Source organism: Lonchura striata, chromosome 28 (genome assembly GCF_050655825.1).
Source record: "Lonchura striata isolate lonStrDom1 chromosome 28, ASM5065582v1, whole genome shotgun sequence".
Taxonomy (NCBI): domain Eukaryota; kingdom Metazoa; phylum Chordata; class Aves; order Passeriformes; family Estrildidae; genus Lonchura; species Lonchura striata.
In genome coordinates, this window is record NC_140730.1 from 4,024,104 (window position 1) to 4,041,841 (window position 17,738).

Genomic DNA, 17,738 nt, shown 5'->3' on the forward strand with positions numbered 1-17,738 from the left:
GCTTCCTGAAATTCCGAGTTGTGCAGGATGGAGCCCATAAAAAACCTGCCACCACTTCGAATTTGAGCTTCCTTGACAGTCCCAAGCTCATCCTGCAAACACATCAGGAACCTGGAGTGTGGTGATACTGGTACTGGGATCCCCGAGTCCTGGGAAGAATGATGCCTCAACTCCAATGATTTCAGAAGGCTAATTAATTATTATACTATATTACACTATACTACACTAAAAATAACTAACTGACTAGAAAACCCCTGACTCTCTCCTCAGAGTCCCACCACACACGTGGATCCAACTGCTCAATGAATCCAAACAGCATCACCAGAATCCAGTCAAGCAATCACCTCGGGTAAACAATGTCCATACCACATTCCACATGGGCACAAATGGGAGCAGAGAATGAGATAAGAATTGGTTTGATTCTCTTTTCTCAGCTTCTCTAGGAGAAATCCTGAGAAAGCCAAGTCTCCCTCTGTTCAGAGGCATGTGAATACCACAATGTGAGTTTTGTTTCACAAGGAAAAGGGCCGGTGTTTGTGTTCAGGGGCCTGTGGCCCTGAGTGAGTAGCCACCTCCTGAAATTCCAAACTATTGTAAATGCAGGCAAACCCAATGGGAAGAAATTACAATGTCTGACTCAATTCAGAAGGCTGAATGATTTCTTTATTATAACTATGCTAAAATACATTAATATACTATACAAAAGGAGGATACTAAAACTACATACTAGTTTCTCTGACTCTCTCACACAACTTGTGACCCTCTCTGAGAGCCCAGCCCCAGGTGGGTTGGATTGGCCACCAGGCTCAAGCAATCCTCACCAGAATCCAACCAAGCAAACAATTCTCCAAACACATTCCACATAGGAAAAACAAGGAGCAGAAATAGAAATTGTTTTCTCTTTCATTTCTCTCTGTGCACCTCTATGAAATATCCTGAGAGGCAGAGAAATGTGTTTGCCACACCAAACAGTGCAGGATGTGTTCCAGACCCAACCTGCCACCATCTCGAACTTGAGGTGCCCTGACAGTCCCAAGTGCACCCTGCAGAATCCCATCAGGAGCCTGGCCTGGGGAGTTTTGTTTCACAGGGAAAAGGGCCAAACTTTGTGTTCAGGGGCCTGCGGCCCTCAGTGTCACCACTCATTGTTACACTCTGGGTGCCTGTGTAGCTGCACTGGCAAAAAGAAACAAGGGATGTTATTTCAGCACTTGATCTCCTACAAGGAGGGCAGGTTTGGGTGAGACACTGAGATGAAACTTTCTTGGGAGGGTGGAGAGACCCCTGGATCCCTGGAAGTGTCCAAGGCCAGGCTGGACAGGTCTTGGAGCAACCTGGGAATGTGGAAGGTGTCCCATTGAGAATGAGATGGGCTCTAATATCTCTTCCAACACAAACTACTCTCTGATCCTACGAGTAATTTTTTTCCCAAAAGTTTTATTCTTACCTGTCAAATCCTTATCTCACGGAACTTCATTCTCTGCTTTATGTGGTAAAATGTAAATACCTTGGTTTGCCACCATGTTATAGGTAAGTGCCTGATACAAAAGACTTTTAAAAGAGGATTTGCATGTTTGAAGTGCCTGACCTGTGTTTTCATAGCTGTGTTGGCACCTGGCAGCAGAACCATTCCCTGTCCCTCCCCAGGCGCGCAGACCTGGCACTTCATTATGCACCATTTAATTGCTCCTGGATTAGATAATTGTCTCTGCAGGTGCGGCAGCGGCGCTCCCTGTCCGAGCCGTTTCATTTCCTGCAGTAGCGCGTGTGGAAGTGAATGAGAGAAGCTACAAACTCGATTTAGTGCCGCTGCCCCGGCCGGCTCTGCCAGCAGATGGCATTCCCAGCTCGCAGCTCCCAGTACAGCCCAGTGAGAGCCGTGCCAACGCTATGTACCCAGCGGGCCTTGATTTTGGGAGGCACAGCTATTTTAGTGACTCTTGAGTGCATTAAAAAACACCCAAAACATCATGTAATTAAATTATTTTTTTAGCCTTACGCAGTGTGATTTTTTTTTTTTTTTTTTTTTTTTTTTGAGTTGAGCAACTTTGCAATTTAGCTGGATAGTTTTATAGTTTTAACATTCTTATTTCTTGCTTTTTTTTTCTCTCGTGTGGCTGATGCTGGTACTCCCTCAACGTGCAGTAGGGGGATTGGTGCCAAGGGAAGGGATGACCCAGTACAGCATCACAGGAGCAGCTACTCGGGGCTCTGCATTGGTGCTGGGTCACAAATTAAACCTTAGCTGCTGGTTTGAAAGCTCCTGTGTGATATAATATTATAACAAAATAAAATTTAAAAATTAAAAAAAAAAGGAGGACCTTTTCACCCACACACACTTGATTAGCTCTGGAGAAAACTGGTTTTGTCTTGAGAAATTAGTCCGAACCTACTTCCCAATCAAGTAAAATTAGTGCCTTAGAAAAGCTTAATCCCACCTTAGTCTTGCAGCTGAAAAGTCTTTTCTTATATGTTTTTAAGGTTTTCTTACTCTTCCTTCTCTCTTGGCAACTTTTTTCTGCTGGAATACTGTTTGGACTGCATATATTTGCTTCCTAATTCTGAGCTGGTTTTGTCTATAAAACATCCTTACACATAAAGAGAAATCATGAGACTTTATCTGGAGTGGATTTGCCTCTGGTTAGGAGATTGCACCTGTTTATTTCTGACTTAATTCTGTGAAAATAAAAAGGCTAAACCTTGGCACCTCTGTCTTTATCTTGTGCCAAATGCAGTGTTGCAATATGTTCAGTGCTTTTTTTTGCCTTTTTTTTCCCCTCTGTGGTTGACACCCACTGCTGTTTGTAATTTCAGCAGCCCTGGCAAGGTTGATGGCCTTGCAGAAAACAGAATGAGAGAGCAAAGTTAAGGGACAATATGAATAATCTTAATTACCACGGTAATTAACTATACGACAATGTTGTTTACGCTACAGGAGGAGTCAAAATGTAAACAAACAATTGTGAAACTTTTTTTCCCACAAAATTTTGTGCAATTCAGTGCGTCCTCTAAGTCATGCCCTCCCCACACACAGATAAAACTTGTTTCTCCTGTAGTTACAGCACGTTGCCTTGACTCAGCATTTGTGAAAGCACACACTGCAGGCAGATGCAGGAGATTTCCTCTTGTGGCTATTGCACATTAGGGAATTAGTGAAAAATTAGTGAAAAATTAGTGAAAAATATTGCACATCAGGGAATTAGTGAAAAATTAGTGAAAAATTAGTGAAAAATATTGCACATCAGGGAATTAGTGAAAAATTAGTGAAAAATATTGCACATCAGGGAATTAGTGAAAAATTAGTAAAAAATTAGTGAAAAATATTGCACATTAGGGAATTAATGAAAAATCAGTGGAAAATATTGCACATTAGGGAATTAGTGAAAAACTTTGGGGCTTTAGGAGCTCCAGCACAGGGAGGACATGGACCTGTTGGAACGAGTCCAGATGATCAAAGGGATGGAGCAGCTCTGCTGTGAGGAAAGGCTGGGAGAATCCCAATCCCAAATCTTTGGGTTGACCTGGAGTGACAGGACAAGGGGGGGATGGCATCACACTGACAGACAGAAGGTTTAGATTGGATATTAGGGGGAAAAAATTTGGTTTTGAGGCCCTGGCACAGGTTGTCCAGAGAATCTGTGGCTGCCCCATCCCTGGCAATATTCAAGATTAGGTGTGATGGGGCTTGGAGCAACTTGGTGAAGGTGTCCCTGCCCGTGGCAGGGGATAAAACAAGATGGTTTTAAGGTCCTTGTGCTTTTCCTGTGCTGTTCCTGTGACCTCCCAGGCTTTGGCAGTGCAGGGCTGTGTGGGGACTGAGGTGTGGGCTCTTCACAGGCCACCACTGCTCTGGGCTGAAATAGAGTAAAATTGAACAGAGTAAAAATCCGTTTAAATGTAGGTCAAATGTGCCACTTTAAGCTTGCTGAATATGCTGTTTAGTCTAGTTGATATACAACCCTAGCAAAACTACCCCAGCTAAAAAAAAAATACTACAAATTTCCACATTAAAAGATAAAAAATAAAAAAGACTCCTCAAACCTTAAAACAAACAAGACAAAGTAACCCAAGGGTTCTTTCTATACTTTCTAACAAAAACTAAGTACAACTAGCTATAAATATAATGTAAAATCAACTAAATAAATATGCATTAACCTATTGTAAAATTCTATGCATATAGAAATTAGTAAGAGTTCTCAGAGGTACACATGTCCATTAAAAAGCAAGAAGTCCCTACATACATCCACAGCACTATAAATAAACATAACCATTCCCTACAAATCTCTATTGAAATTGTAAAGTTTAATTTTTCATCCACATTTCAGGGCAGCAGCACATCTGGCTCTGCTCCTTCACACCAGCTCCCAAAGAGAAATATGTAGGATTTTTTTAAGGCATAGGAGTTGTAGCCAAACTCAGATCTGTATTTGTTCTCCTGAAAATGAAGGAGTGCTGTTTTATCAGGATGCATCCTGGACTGAGTTCCCAAGAATTGGTGCAAACATCCATCTAAAACTGAGACCTTCCACAGCCCTGCCAAAGCCATGGCATTTCACTGCAGGATTAAAGCCACTTCTCCCACTTCAACTGTTCTGCTGCTCTGCAATTATTGATAAACTCATTAAACCAGGGGATGTGGATAATTCTGAGTTCAAGATCAGAAATTATGCCCAGTTTATAACCTCTCCTCATCTCTTTCCTCCAACTCTGCATCTCTTTTTGTCCATCTGGTTTTGAGCCCTGCCCTGACAGCTGCAGCATGGCATCAATGAAACTTCATTTTGCTGGAGGTGGAATTACTCTGAGTTACTCTCAACAAATTGTTGGACTCGATCACGGAGCCTCCAAGTTTTATTTGTGGGCTAATGGTCAAATAAATAAACAGAAACAGACCTGAATCAAATGATCAGCAACGTGAAGAACAAGATGCTCCCAGAGTCAGCCTGCTGGGCTTCAGCCCATTCTGGAGAAAGTTTTGTAGGCTTAGTTCAAATCTTGGCTGTGGATTTGTACCTTGGATCAAAGTTTTGTTGCAGGCCCTTCTCCAATATAAAGCAAAGAAACATAAAACAACAAATATCTAGTCCAAACACAATCTGCTCGATGTTATGCTACAAAAATGAATGAACTCTGCCTCCCACCCACTCCCACTGTGACTTGCTGTGAATAAGCACCACTCAAAGGAAACCACTGCAAGAAGTTCTGCCTCTTTCCAGCAGGAATAACAATGGAGCAAGGAGGAATGCTGACTAGCTTTACCTCTGCTATTCCAGTTGGGCAGGTGTAGCTGCAGAGCAACGGGGTGTTTAAAAACCATTGAAAGGACTCAATCTTCACACTGAATGAAAGCCCAAATATTCACTATATAGGCTTTATATTCAATTATAATGCTTTAAAAATATTTTTTTTCCTAGTAAGTTATGAAGAGCTACCTTTTCCATCCTTCTCAAGGAATGTCCTATTCTCACCTGAGAATTCCTTAGACCATCTGAGGCAGCATGGTGGTTGCACCACAGATTTTGAGGGGTGGAAGAGTATCTAGGGGAATCAGGCACATAGGGTAAATCCATCCATTTGTTATTTATGGATCTTCAAGCCCCTGGGTTCCAGGTCACTGTTGTACCTGTTGGATTTCAGGGAAATCTTTGCACAGGGATTCTTCGTGGGCACACTGGATTGCACTGATGAGAACTGGGTGTTGCTCCAAATCAGAAAAAGGGCAAATCTTGATCTGAGTTTTTCCACTTTAAGTAGTTAAAGAGGTCACAGAAGCTGCTCCCCAGCAGAGAAGGAAGAATTCACTATCCCACCAAGTTCAGAAGCAAGTAGGGGCACTGAGTTTCCTGTAGTATCAAGATTTAGGGGGCTTTTACATAAATACCTATTGGGTGGTGGGTGTAGGAGACCTCAAATGTGTGTTAGAAACAGCCAGTTATTGAGGGGTAATGCAACACCCAAATTCAGGTGCTGTTTTATGTTTTCAAGGAGCCCTTTCTTAAAACTCCTGGAATGCTGCTCCAAGCTGTACCTGTCACTGCTGCTGTCTGGCCAAGGAAATGGGACAAAACTGCACAGACAGGAAGGGTTTGAAGACATTTCAGTGTAAAAGCTGAAGGAAAATTTGAGGGAAGGGATAATGAAAGAGGATTTTTTCAGAAATTCTGACATTATAAACAAATTAAATCTGCTTTTTCATCTTCAAACACAAAAAAGCAGCCTATAAAGCTGAAAAGGAGCACGTTTTAAACGAACAAAACATATTATTAGTGTAGAATTCCACCTTTGCACTGTATTTGTTTAGAAAAGGACTAATCAGTCAAGCACTGCCCTGCACCAGAGGTAGGAACCTGTTGCTCCTTGAGCCAAGCTGTGTTTCAGTCTCTAATTACTCTGCCCAATAACGAGCACATGGCAGCAGAACAAGTGTTTATTTTCTCCCTTGCTTATTTATTCAAACAAAAGCACAAGAAGAGAGGCTTCTGCGTGTGGTGGGCTCTACAATTGTTAAAGTTTCCAAGAGGTCACAAGGGTGCCAGATAACATTAGCAGCTAAGTGCTGTGTTGTCCTGTTGTGTTATCAACAGGAAACATCTTTACCAGCACAGGAACTGCAGCTTTGTAATTGGCCTGGTGCAAGAACATGACAGGATTTTCTCATCCTATCAGGACTCGGATATTTTGGGAACTGGTATATAAAGCTTGCAGCACACAGTGTCTCTTGGACATTAGGAACAGGTTCATGGCAGAAATCAGTGTGCTTTGCTATTTTAGTAGTTGCTATAGTTGCAGCATGAATTTTCTTGCCCCTGCGTGGTTCAGGATGGTATTTCATTACAGACCATATGTGTATTTTTATTATTTGAGTGCAGATGGACATGTTTAAAGGAATTAATATGGTGATATAAGCCTTGTAAAGAAGCCTTTAGCATATAAACAACAAATCCATAAATCATATCAATGCAGGCCATGTTTAGCTTTCATTAAATACTCATAGACTTCTATGGTGAAAGATTGAGCTCTCTCCAAGCAAATTTCAGATTCACTGGATGATAAAATGTTATATTTGGGCTCTGAAATGAGCAGCGTTCTGCATGATCCATGTGTTGAACAGAACAGCCCTTCTGCCTCACACAGTTAATGGCAAAAAAAGTGCAGTAACATCTCTAACTAGCGTTAGATCAGAGCAAAGAGTGTTTCAATGGAGCTGTAAAGAGCTCTTCTGGAAGGGGGCCAACGTTGCAATTAATATTCTGTATGGAATTACACCACTTGTTGATTATAGCAAGCCTCACTTGGCCCATTTGATAAAGCTGGAGTGGGTTTTTCCACAGCTGTCGTCGCTGTTTTCGTCCAAAGTAACTTTAACTACCAAGAAGGAAAAACTACACCACCAAACACGCAGCCTGAGGACTGCCCAAATTTTTCCAAAAAGTGCATAATGAGACATTCTAATAACTTGAGGGTGATTTTGATCCTTCAGAATAATCAATGCTACACAACCTTTATGCACGACTGCATGTTGCCCTTGGAGACCTCACAAAGCCAGATTTTCTAACTTCCACTCTTATTACAAATTTTCTTAAATGTCTCTTGACACCAGAGATCAAAGATATCTTTTATATAGCAAATTTTTTTTGTAAATATGGACAAAAGGATCATTTTGTTACCAATAAAACAGGTTTCTACAATGAGAAAAGTCAGGGTTTTCTTTCTATTTTATTCTATATAGTACACACTAAAAAAAACCAACCCAAATTAGAAGTCTGCAAGCCCATTTGAGCACTTTACTGGTCACAGAAGATTCATCTGGTCGCTTTTGCCTGTCTCAAAACATCCTGACATCTCAAAGGCAGGAGCTGCAGCTCAGGATTGCAGTGCAAAATTATGTCCCCAAACTTATCTCCCGTGTATTGTGTCAAATACCCAAAATATCAGAGGCTGATGATGACAGGTGTTATTTTGGGGGGGTGACACAGTCATAGATGGGGAACTGAGAGCTTTTTTCCTCCCTCTTGCTCACTCTTGAAACATGCTGGTGGAGGTGGTGGGAAGGAGGAAACATTTTGGTTTTCCTGACTGAGGTGTTGGAGTGCCCAAACTCTCTGAGGCAGCAGCACTGGAGCAGTTTTCTCTTTTCCAAGCAGGATTTTGTGACAGCAAAGCCAGAGGGGTTCAGATTAATGAAGTGACTTTTTTTTTTTTTTTTTTTTTTTGTAGCAAATACAAGAATATTTTTTTAATTGGGCTGAGAATGTGAATTCAGCAGAGAAAAGAAACAGCAGCTGCAATGCCTGGAAGTTAAAGCAGAGTCAAGCTAGGGGAGTTTGCTTCCAGGAGAGCATTTGTGTGCAAGCATTTGCTGATGGAATTGATGCAGGGAAGAGCTCTGTGTGAAGATGGGGGTGAACCTCCACCAAAAAACAACACACTACTTCCAAAAATTGCAGCCCCAGAACTGCTGCCACAGGTGTGGACCCTGTAGGTGATGCTCTCAAGGAATGTAGAAGCTCCTCACCCCAAAACATCCGTGTAATCCTTCCTAGAGGATTCCTGAGGACAGGTCCTGTCCTCAGGTGTGGACTCTGCAGGTGATGCTCTCAAGGAATGTAGAAGCTCCTCACCTCCAAAACATCCGTGTAATCCTTCCTAGAGGCTTCTCCCCGTGCTGAGCTCATCAAAGCTCTTGCCCTCACACCACCACCACCTCCACACTCAGCTCAGGTTTCCTGCAGGTGCCCTGGGACATCCCCAGCTGTGACTCCCCAGCGCTGAGTCAAGGCTCAGCAGAGCTGGGCTGGGTGCAGGATCATTTCTGCTCTCGGGGAACCTCTCACCCACGTTTCCTGCATGAATCCTGGGTGAGAGTGATGTCTCTGCGAGGGCAGGGGAAAGCCACGGGTGGGAAAGTACAGTGGCACTTGGTGTGTCCCATTCTGCCTCGCTGGGCAGCTTTTCCAGAAATGTTCTGCTCCTGGCCCTCCATCCACAGCCACAGCTGTGAATTTTGAGCACCAGGTATTTTTCCTTTCCCCCTCCAGGTTGGTTCCCCTGTCCTTTTCAGCTTCTAACCTGCTGGCTTGGTGCTTGTGTAGGGGATGTTGGCCTCACATCTCCTGGCTTCTGACCATCTCCTCTCCCCATAGCCACAGAGCGAGAGGGAAAATAAATATTACAGCTGCTTTTCCCTGCATCCATAGTGCAGCTCTGAGGGGAGGCTCTCAGCCTGCTCTTTGTGGCCCAGCATTTAATGGTGCCCCATGTCAGATCCCATCAGCAAAAACCTTTGGTTCAGAGCCATTAAACAGCTCCATCAACAGAGGAAAGGTTTAAAAAGCACATTGTGGGTTCAGGAGCATCTCGGGGCACAGGAAGAATTAAGAGGTCAGTCATGATGAATTACAATTGTCAGTCACAATGAACCTCCTCTAAGATCTTATTCCTGGCAGTGTCCAGGTGTTCCAGAAGGTAATTTGGACAGCAGGGCACTGCCCTAAGCCCCTGTCCTACAAAGCCCATGTCCTACAAACCCCTGTCCTACAAAGCAGAGCTTAAATTACTTGGGATACACCTGCTGGAGCCTGGGGAAAAGGCCACGACTGAGCTGTGCCAAGCAAAGATCCATGCCTTGGTGGAGCCAGGCAGAAGGGGCTGCTGGTTCCTGGAGGTGCCAGTGAGGTGTCTGATGCCTCAGGTTTGAGCTTTTGTATTTTTCACATTCTGTGCTGCTTTAGTGTGTGGGTCTGGACTTCACATTAGGGGGTGCTGAGCTCTCTGCACAGGGCAGGGAGACAAAACAATTCCTTCTCCAGCTGGGAACCCAAGAGCACAAACAACGTGGAATGAAGAGAGAAGAACAAGCAGGATGGGACTGCCTGGGCTGGAGCTGGAATTGGACAATGAACTCCAAGGTGCAAACGGAGCAGAACTGATCAAAGTGAGAGACCCTGTGAGCAGTTGTGCATTTTGTGACCACAGAATCACCGAATCACAGAATAATGAGTTTGGAAGAGACCTCTAAGACCATCAAGTCCAACCCATGCCCTAACACCACAACTAGACTATAGCACCAAGTGCCAAGTCCAGTCTTTTTTGAAACACATCCAGAGATGGTGATTCCACCACCTCCCTAGGAAGACAACTCCAGTGTTTTATTATTCTTCCAGTGAATTTTTTTTTTCCTAATATCCAACCTAAACCTTCCCTGACGTAGCTGAGGCTGTGTCCTCTTGTTCTGCAGTTGCTGCCTGTTGGAAGAGATTGACCCCACCTGTCTGCAACCTCCCTTCAGGAGCTGTGGAGAGCAATGAGGGCACCTCTGAGCCCATTTTGGTTCATCTTGGGTGCAGCCCTGGCTGGGCTCTTGTGCTGCCCAAGGTGATCCATTGAGGCCTTTCAATAAATCCCTGCTTGATTCTTCAGCTCAGTCTGCTCCCTGCTCTAGCTCAGGCTGCACAAGGCATCAGTTCAGAGCTGCTGGTGAAGGAAGTGTGAGCACAGCTGCCCTTGGCTGGTGAGCAGGGTGAGGCATCCTCCCCAGAGTGAGCAAACCAAACCTTCTGCAGGGCTTGGAGAGGCTGCAAAGCGCCGTGTGGGCAGCACCCTCAGGGTGCTGAGGTGCCTGAGGCTGTGACTTTTTGCTTCTCTGGTTTTTTTGGGTGGCTCCACCACCGCTTTTATCTTGGTCTGCGACAGGGGAAGGACAGTTGTAGCTAATTCCCACGGGCCTGAAAGAGCAGCAGTGAAATAAATTGGAAAGGCTCCTCAGAGAAAGGCAGAGAACGAGTGCTACCAGCGTGGCTGAAAGTGAAAGGGCTGAAGGAGCCTTTGGCCCACATAGGGAGGGAACCATCTTCTTGTTTTTCTGATACTCTTGAAAAGAAAGAAACAGCTGCTTTTCATTTTCTGTGTAAAACAGCACCCGTCAGTGCCAGGGCTGCTGTAACAGCCATGCCATGCTGCATGGAGCTGAGCCCCTCTCTCAGGGGTACTGGGGGCACCACTCAGCAAGAGCAAGTACATTGATGGGAAAATGGCCTGAATTTTAGTTTTTATTAAAAAAAACCCCACCATATATTCAGCTTGTTTCGAGCCTCTTGCCTTTTTGGCCATTGTTAGAATGAAAGCAATTGGGCACATAATAATTCCCACACTGGAACATTGAACCTCTGCCCTAACAAAGAGCCATCACTGAGCATGGTGCAAAGGATAAATTAACTTTTTCTATTATTCCCTTGCAAAAAAAAAAAATACACTCTTGCAGTCTTCTGTAAAGATACCTTCGGGCAAAACAGATTATTTTGACTTTGGACAACATCATTCACGAAACGCTACACCACAAGTTTGGTCTGAAAGAAACCACACATGATTTGACTCTTTTTATCTCAAATCGGCGGCGGAGAGCTCGGTGCGGTTACAGTTCTCCTCATTTCTCAGAAGAGATGATCATATTTAATCATTGTGTCAGTTGGCACAAACACCATGTTTGTAGTGAAATGCTAAAAAACAGCACATTTATCTTGCCCTCGATCAAGATTTGTACGATAGAAGCTCTTAACGTTAAAACTCATCAGTAAAGAAATGTTTGAAGGGCTCAGCTACCCAGCTTGTTTACTGTAGCTTATTTTAAAGAATGGTCTGATCTCCCCCTGCCTAATATAACAAATACAGCATCAGTAATCTCCACCCAAGGGCATTCATTCCTTGGCAGGCTTCGCTCTGGCTCTAAGATATTATTTCTGGACTTTTTTGAGGGAATGACAACTACTAACTTGCTTCACTGAGCAGCACATTTGGGAATCCAGAGTGCCTGCAGGGGTTGCCTCACAGCATGTCCTTACCAGCTGCACCAGTGCAGGAGCCAAGAGTCCTTTGGAGGGGGAGAGAGAATTGGAAGAGGACTGTGATTCCCCCTCTGCCCCACACCAGAGGGCCCAGAGAGTTTCTCCTGTGTTTGAATCCTTATAAATGTGTATAAATAATTTTATAAATTATAATAATTTGTAAATAATTGAATTTTATAAATGTGTATAAATGCTGGGAGGGCTGCAGCCCTCAGTGGCACACACAGGGCAGCTCTGGGTGCTGTTACATCACCTGCTGACCTGCCCTGCTTCGTGTCATTTCACTGGCACCCGCTGCTGCTGTGGTATTGAGAAGTCCCAAGCACACAAAAACCTCCCCTGCACCACAGAATGAGCAAGAAAATCAGCCCTTGCCTAAAGAGCTCATTTGTCATTCATGTTTCAATCCGGTTGGGTTTGTCTCTCTCCTGTAGGACCAGGGGTCCTCTCCCACCCTGCCCACCACTGTCAGTGACAGCACAGGCTCCAGGAGCCAGGCAATGCCCCTGGTGAGATGCAGTGAGGTTTTTTTTGTGCTCAGGCTGCAGTTTCAAAGACGACAGTAAGTTTGAAACATGGCTTTTCTGTCAAAAAGGCAGTTTGAGCTCTCAGAAAACCACCAGGAGGAGGGGACAGCTCCAAGTCTCACTGCCTGGCACGCAGAGCTGCCCTGTCCTCCTCCAGGAGCATCCTCCCTGGCCATGGCAGCACCCTCCAAAGCAGCTCACAGGCAGAAAGGAGCACTGCTGATGGGCAGTGTAGCTGATAGAATGTCAGCTCAAACCCCACCTCGGGTGCTGCTCAGCAGCTCAGGGCTGTGGCACCATTGCTTTCGTAGAGCGTTGGGTTTCGGTGGTTTCCAACGACTCGTTGGGTTGATATGAAATCGTGGAGGAGTTGAAAACTCTGCTGTGCCCTAGGTCAAACAGCCCAGTGAGGAGCCACACAAAGCCTGCAGCTTGTCCCTGAACCAAGTGGCACACGCCCAAAGCTGCCAGTTTCCCTCCTGCCCACCGAAACCCCAGTGGCTGCTGGAGGCGTGCACTCACGTTCTGCAGGATCATCCATCTGCAGAAGCTTCTGGGATGAAAAATTAAGATGTTCCTCTGCTGCCACAAGCCCGTTCACTCAGGAAGTGCTGCCACACAGCCAGAGGCAGTGACCAGATGTGAAAAGCACAGCATTGGCATCACAATCACAACAACCCTTCCCACAGCCCAGCTGAGCCAAGGCATCATTGGAGGGGTGATGCTTGCAACAAAAGCCCCAGTGAGACACGACCTCCCAGCTGAGCTTGGTGAGATTCACGTCCATGGTGTAACTACATGGACCTTGCACTTTTTTCTTCCACCTCTTGAAGGCTGGAGCTTTGGGCAGGCTCTCTGGGGAGGTTTAACTGGGGTGTGCTTGTTTTGTGCCATTTGACACTGAGCTCGTGGTGGTTTCTGGTGTATTTATATGCACATGTGGCATGGATTTATTATATAACAAAAAAATATATGGAAACGATTTCAAAAACCTGCATTAAGCCTAAATAGCTTCTTTTTGCACAGATGACTCTAGTCCTTCTCCTCTTGTAGCCTTCCTTCAGTGCCCCTTTCAGATAAAATATTTAGATTTATATATATGTGTGTGTGTGCACATGTAAATACAGATTATACAGAGATGGCTTATATCTTTTAAATATATAAAATATATATAATTTAATCAGAATACAATGACTTCACTATGCTTGCTCTAAAACACAGCTAAAAATGAGTTATAACATAAAAAAAAAATAAAATTTCTGTAAATTTCTATCAGACAGGAAGCTGGATCTTTGCTAATATTAATGAATTCAGCACCTCATGCTTACCAGCCATGACACTATAGAAAACAGAGACATTCACATTTCACTATGGCATTTTACTGCAACTGGGAAGATTTTCTTTCTCTGGAGACTTTCCCCTCTCCTCTCAGTGGGAATTGAGTTTCCCACCAAATTAAGCAGAGAGCTAATGCTCATATGGCTGATTTTCTACTCTGCTGCTGCATTGATTGAACCCAGCTACAAATCCTAAAGACAAAGTTATACACCCTGAAGCATTAAAAAAAAATCCTTTATTTCTGTTGTCATCCTGTATTGACCTATTCTGGGTGCTTCAGGAAGGCTGAAGTTCTTTGGACATGCACATTTGGGCTGGATTGGGAAAGAAAGATAAATCTACACAAACACAAAAAAACTATTGCTGTGCTGTAGCCCTCAGTCTGGGAATATAGGGAAAGGGCAGATCAAGTAAATATTGGTTGAAAAAATTAAAAAAAAAAAAAAGAAAAATTAAAGGGAAAAAGAAAAGGAAAAAGAAAAGGAAAAAGAAAAGGAAAAAGAAAAGTAAACTTGGGGACGGAGTTGGTCATACACATATCTTGAATTTTTTCTGCAGGTAAAAAATTTTTCTTTCCGTTTCAAAGCTACTCATGTCCTTTACTACAGATGTGGCTGCCCACAGCCCCTTGAGGTTTTCTGATCAACTCTTGGGCTGCTGGAGGTAAGAGCAGGGATTTCCATGGAGGAGCCATGGAGAGAAGTGACAGTACAGACCTGCACACCAGCCTGGGTGAATTCCATCACAGCCTTGAGATGCAAGTGAAGCAACAGCAAAGTCACCCCAGCCTTTGAAATGCCAGTTTACAGCGTGAGCAGGGAAAAATAACACTTGGTTAACTTCTTGTTTAGGAAAAAACGCAGCAGAGCACTTCCTTGAATGACACATTAGCTGCCAGTGGTGCTTTTATGACTCCTTCCCAGTCACTGATGAATCACTGATGGAAGAGCAAGGACAGACTGTTCTCAATCCAAGGCTTTCGGTCCAGTGTCACCCAAAACAAGGTGCTTCTCTTGCTCTGCTCTCTGTCACGCCATTGCCATCAGCAATTCCTCCTGATCACCCCGGGCTCCGTGTGCCACCAGCAGCTCCATCCCCAGGCTCTCAGTGCCACCACAGCTCCTGCTGCCCACCCGACAAGCCAGGAGTGTCCAGACCCCACCAGGAAATTTCCCCTTGTGTTGCCTCCTAATGCTGTTCATATGTTTAGCAATTACCCTTCACAGACATCCATGCTTTCCAAGTTCCTTACATTTTAGATTATACACCCTTGGTTTTGATCCTTTTTGCATCAGAAAATTGGGTTTTTTTGAAGCTTAGTAGTGAGGGTTCAGTGCATCTGCCAGAGCTCCTGGCACAGCCAGCATCCTGCAGGAGCAATTACTTTCCAGCGAGTCTCTAAAATTGCTTATTTACTTCCACTTGTAGGCCAAAAATACTTTAAAATCAGGACAGTTTTTTCCAGTTACACAATCACCCGAAATATCTTGAACACATAGACTTCCACTGTGGTTCAATAGTCATTCTGAAAATAGCCAAAGCAGTTTGTAAAGCATGTTAAAAGTGTTCTCTCCCAGAATCCAGGCTTTAGAAGTGCAGCTCTATGGTCCAAGTCAACCAAAGGCTCAAAGCAAAATCAATTTCTCTGATTTTATAACAACCCAGGGAAAAAGAGGCAGCAGAGGAGAGGGCAGCCAGTCTGTGGTGCTTTTTAGCAGCTTCCTGGGCAGAATTATCACCAGCAGCCACTTCCAGAATGGCTTTTCATGTCTATTCCTGCTGGCTTTATTTACTACTCTTGGTAAAACAAAAACCAGAGCTGGTTTCTGACCAGCCATGAGATTTAGGATATTTTTCCATTAGAGCTTTTTAATTAATTATAGTGAGTTTAGAGCATTAAGTGTGGGGCATCTGATGCTGCTACCATTTTCATTTATCAAAATATAAAAATTTAGAAAAATAAATGAAACCTTTTCTGGACTAGAGTAGTTTAAGAATCAGAACCCTTCTCTCTCTGGAAGGTGCAGGTAACAAAGTGTGCAGGATCTTGTAAAGCTCTCCAGAAAATCTTCGGAAGATCTCAAGGCCCTCTGCAAAGTGAGGCTCCATTTGTTTTCCTTACTCATGCATATTTTAAACTCCCTTTTAAGTTTGAACGGTTTGCATGGGTGTAATTCAGAACAGACTGGGGCCTTACATATTTTGCATACCAACAAGTTATGCGAGTCCAATTTCTGACCAAAAAAAAAAAAAAAAAAATTATATGAGCATTATGATGCAGTTGTGGAGTAGCTCACTGGAAAAAAAAAATAATAACAGAATGAATCCTGAAGGATTCACTTTGTAATTTCAAGTGGATGTTCACAAATGAGAGCAAGCTTTGTGTCCATCAGCAATGTGCAGAAAGGAATCAGCCTTTCCCCAAACCCACTGAGGAATCATGATCTTAATTTGTAGGTTTAATTAATTTGTAGGCACCCATATATATATGTGTATATATATATATATATATATATATATATATATATATATATATATAAAATCTAGATTTTAAATTATATTGAAAAAGTAGAAATAGAATGATCAACCCATATAAATATATGTGTATCTAGACTTTAAATTATATTAAACGATATTGAAAAAGTTGAAATAGCATGATAAACCTATATAAATATATATGTATGTAATTAAGATTTTAAATGATATTAAAAAAGTAGAAAGAGCATGATAAACTTCTATAAATATATATATATATCTACACTTTAAATGATATTGAAAAAGTACAAATAGTATGATAAACCTATATTAATATATATATCTACACTTTAAATGATATGTCATCTAGACTTTAAATGATATTGAAAAAGTAGAAATAGCATGATATACCTACATAAATATATATATATGTATCTAGACTTTAATTGAACAAGTAGAAAGAGAATTATAAACCTATATAAATATATATATAGATTTTAAATTATGTCATCTAGACTTTAAATGATATTGAACAAGTAGAAATAGAATGATGAACCTATATAAATATATATATCTAGAGTTTAAATGATATGTCATCTAGACTTTAAATGGTATTGAAAAAGTAGAAATAGCACGATCAACCTATATATATTTTTTTATATGTCATCTAGACCTTAAATGCTATCGAAAAAGTAGAAATAGCATGATAAACCTATATATATATATTTATAATGCCATCTAGACTTTAAATGCTCTCGAACAAGTGGGAATAGCATGATAACCCTTCAAAGCTGGGAGAAAAAAGAACCTGTGTTTTAAGTTAGCGCTGAGTATTTGCACAGCCGGCACCGTTCAGTCCGGCGTGCTCGAGCCTGTGGTTGCATTGGGTATAAAAATACTGCAGCCTGCTCCTGCTTTGGGAGCTAAACTCCAGCTCCCAACGGCTCCCTCTGTAATTCTCTTTCCAAATAAAAGGAGGAACTATTCCTGGCTCGTAACGGTGTATTTCTGTGGCTTCTTGGACTATCATGAAGGCAGTCTGGAATGTTAAAAATTACATACTCCACGCCAGTTCTGAAGCCACGGTAATTTAGGCTTGAAATGTTTTGAAGTTTACATTTTGAGTCTGTTATTGTACAACTTTTTAATTAAAATGTTGCCCTAGTCCAGATCACTAATGCTTCTTGCTCAAAGATCCATTAACATCCATCTTAAAACCACTACGTAGGGAACTTGATAATTTTGGTATTGAGGGCTAAGGCCATCTGCTTGGAAAATTATTTGGTTTTTATTTGGCTCCTTCTAATTGTAGAAATTCAAAGACATCTTTGATATCCACTGGAGTCCAACAATGGAAACATCAGCTCTCTTTCTGTAAACGCTTCAGATCCATCTCTGCTGCAGATTTAATCTTGATGCAGTTCAAGCAGTAACCTGCCAAGCTTGTCACCAAGGAACCAGGGCTGGATTTTCCTGCAGAGCCAATATGTACCACTGATGCACGTTACAATCTCTATGCTTTCCCATTGGAATGCTACTAAATAAATCAGAAAAATGT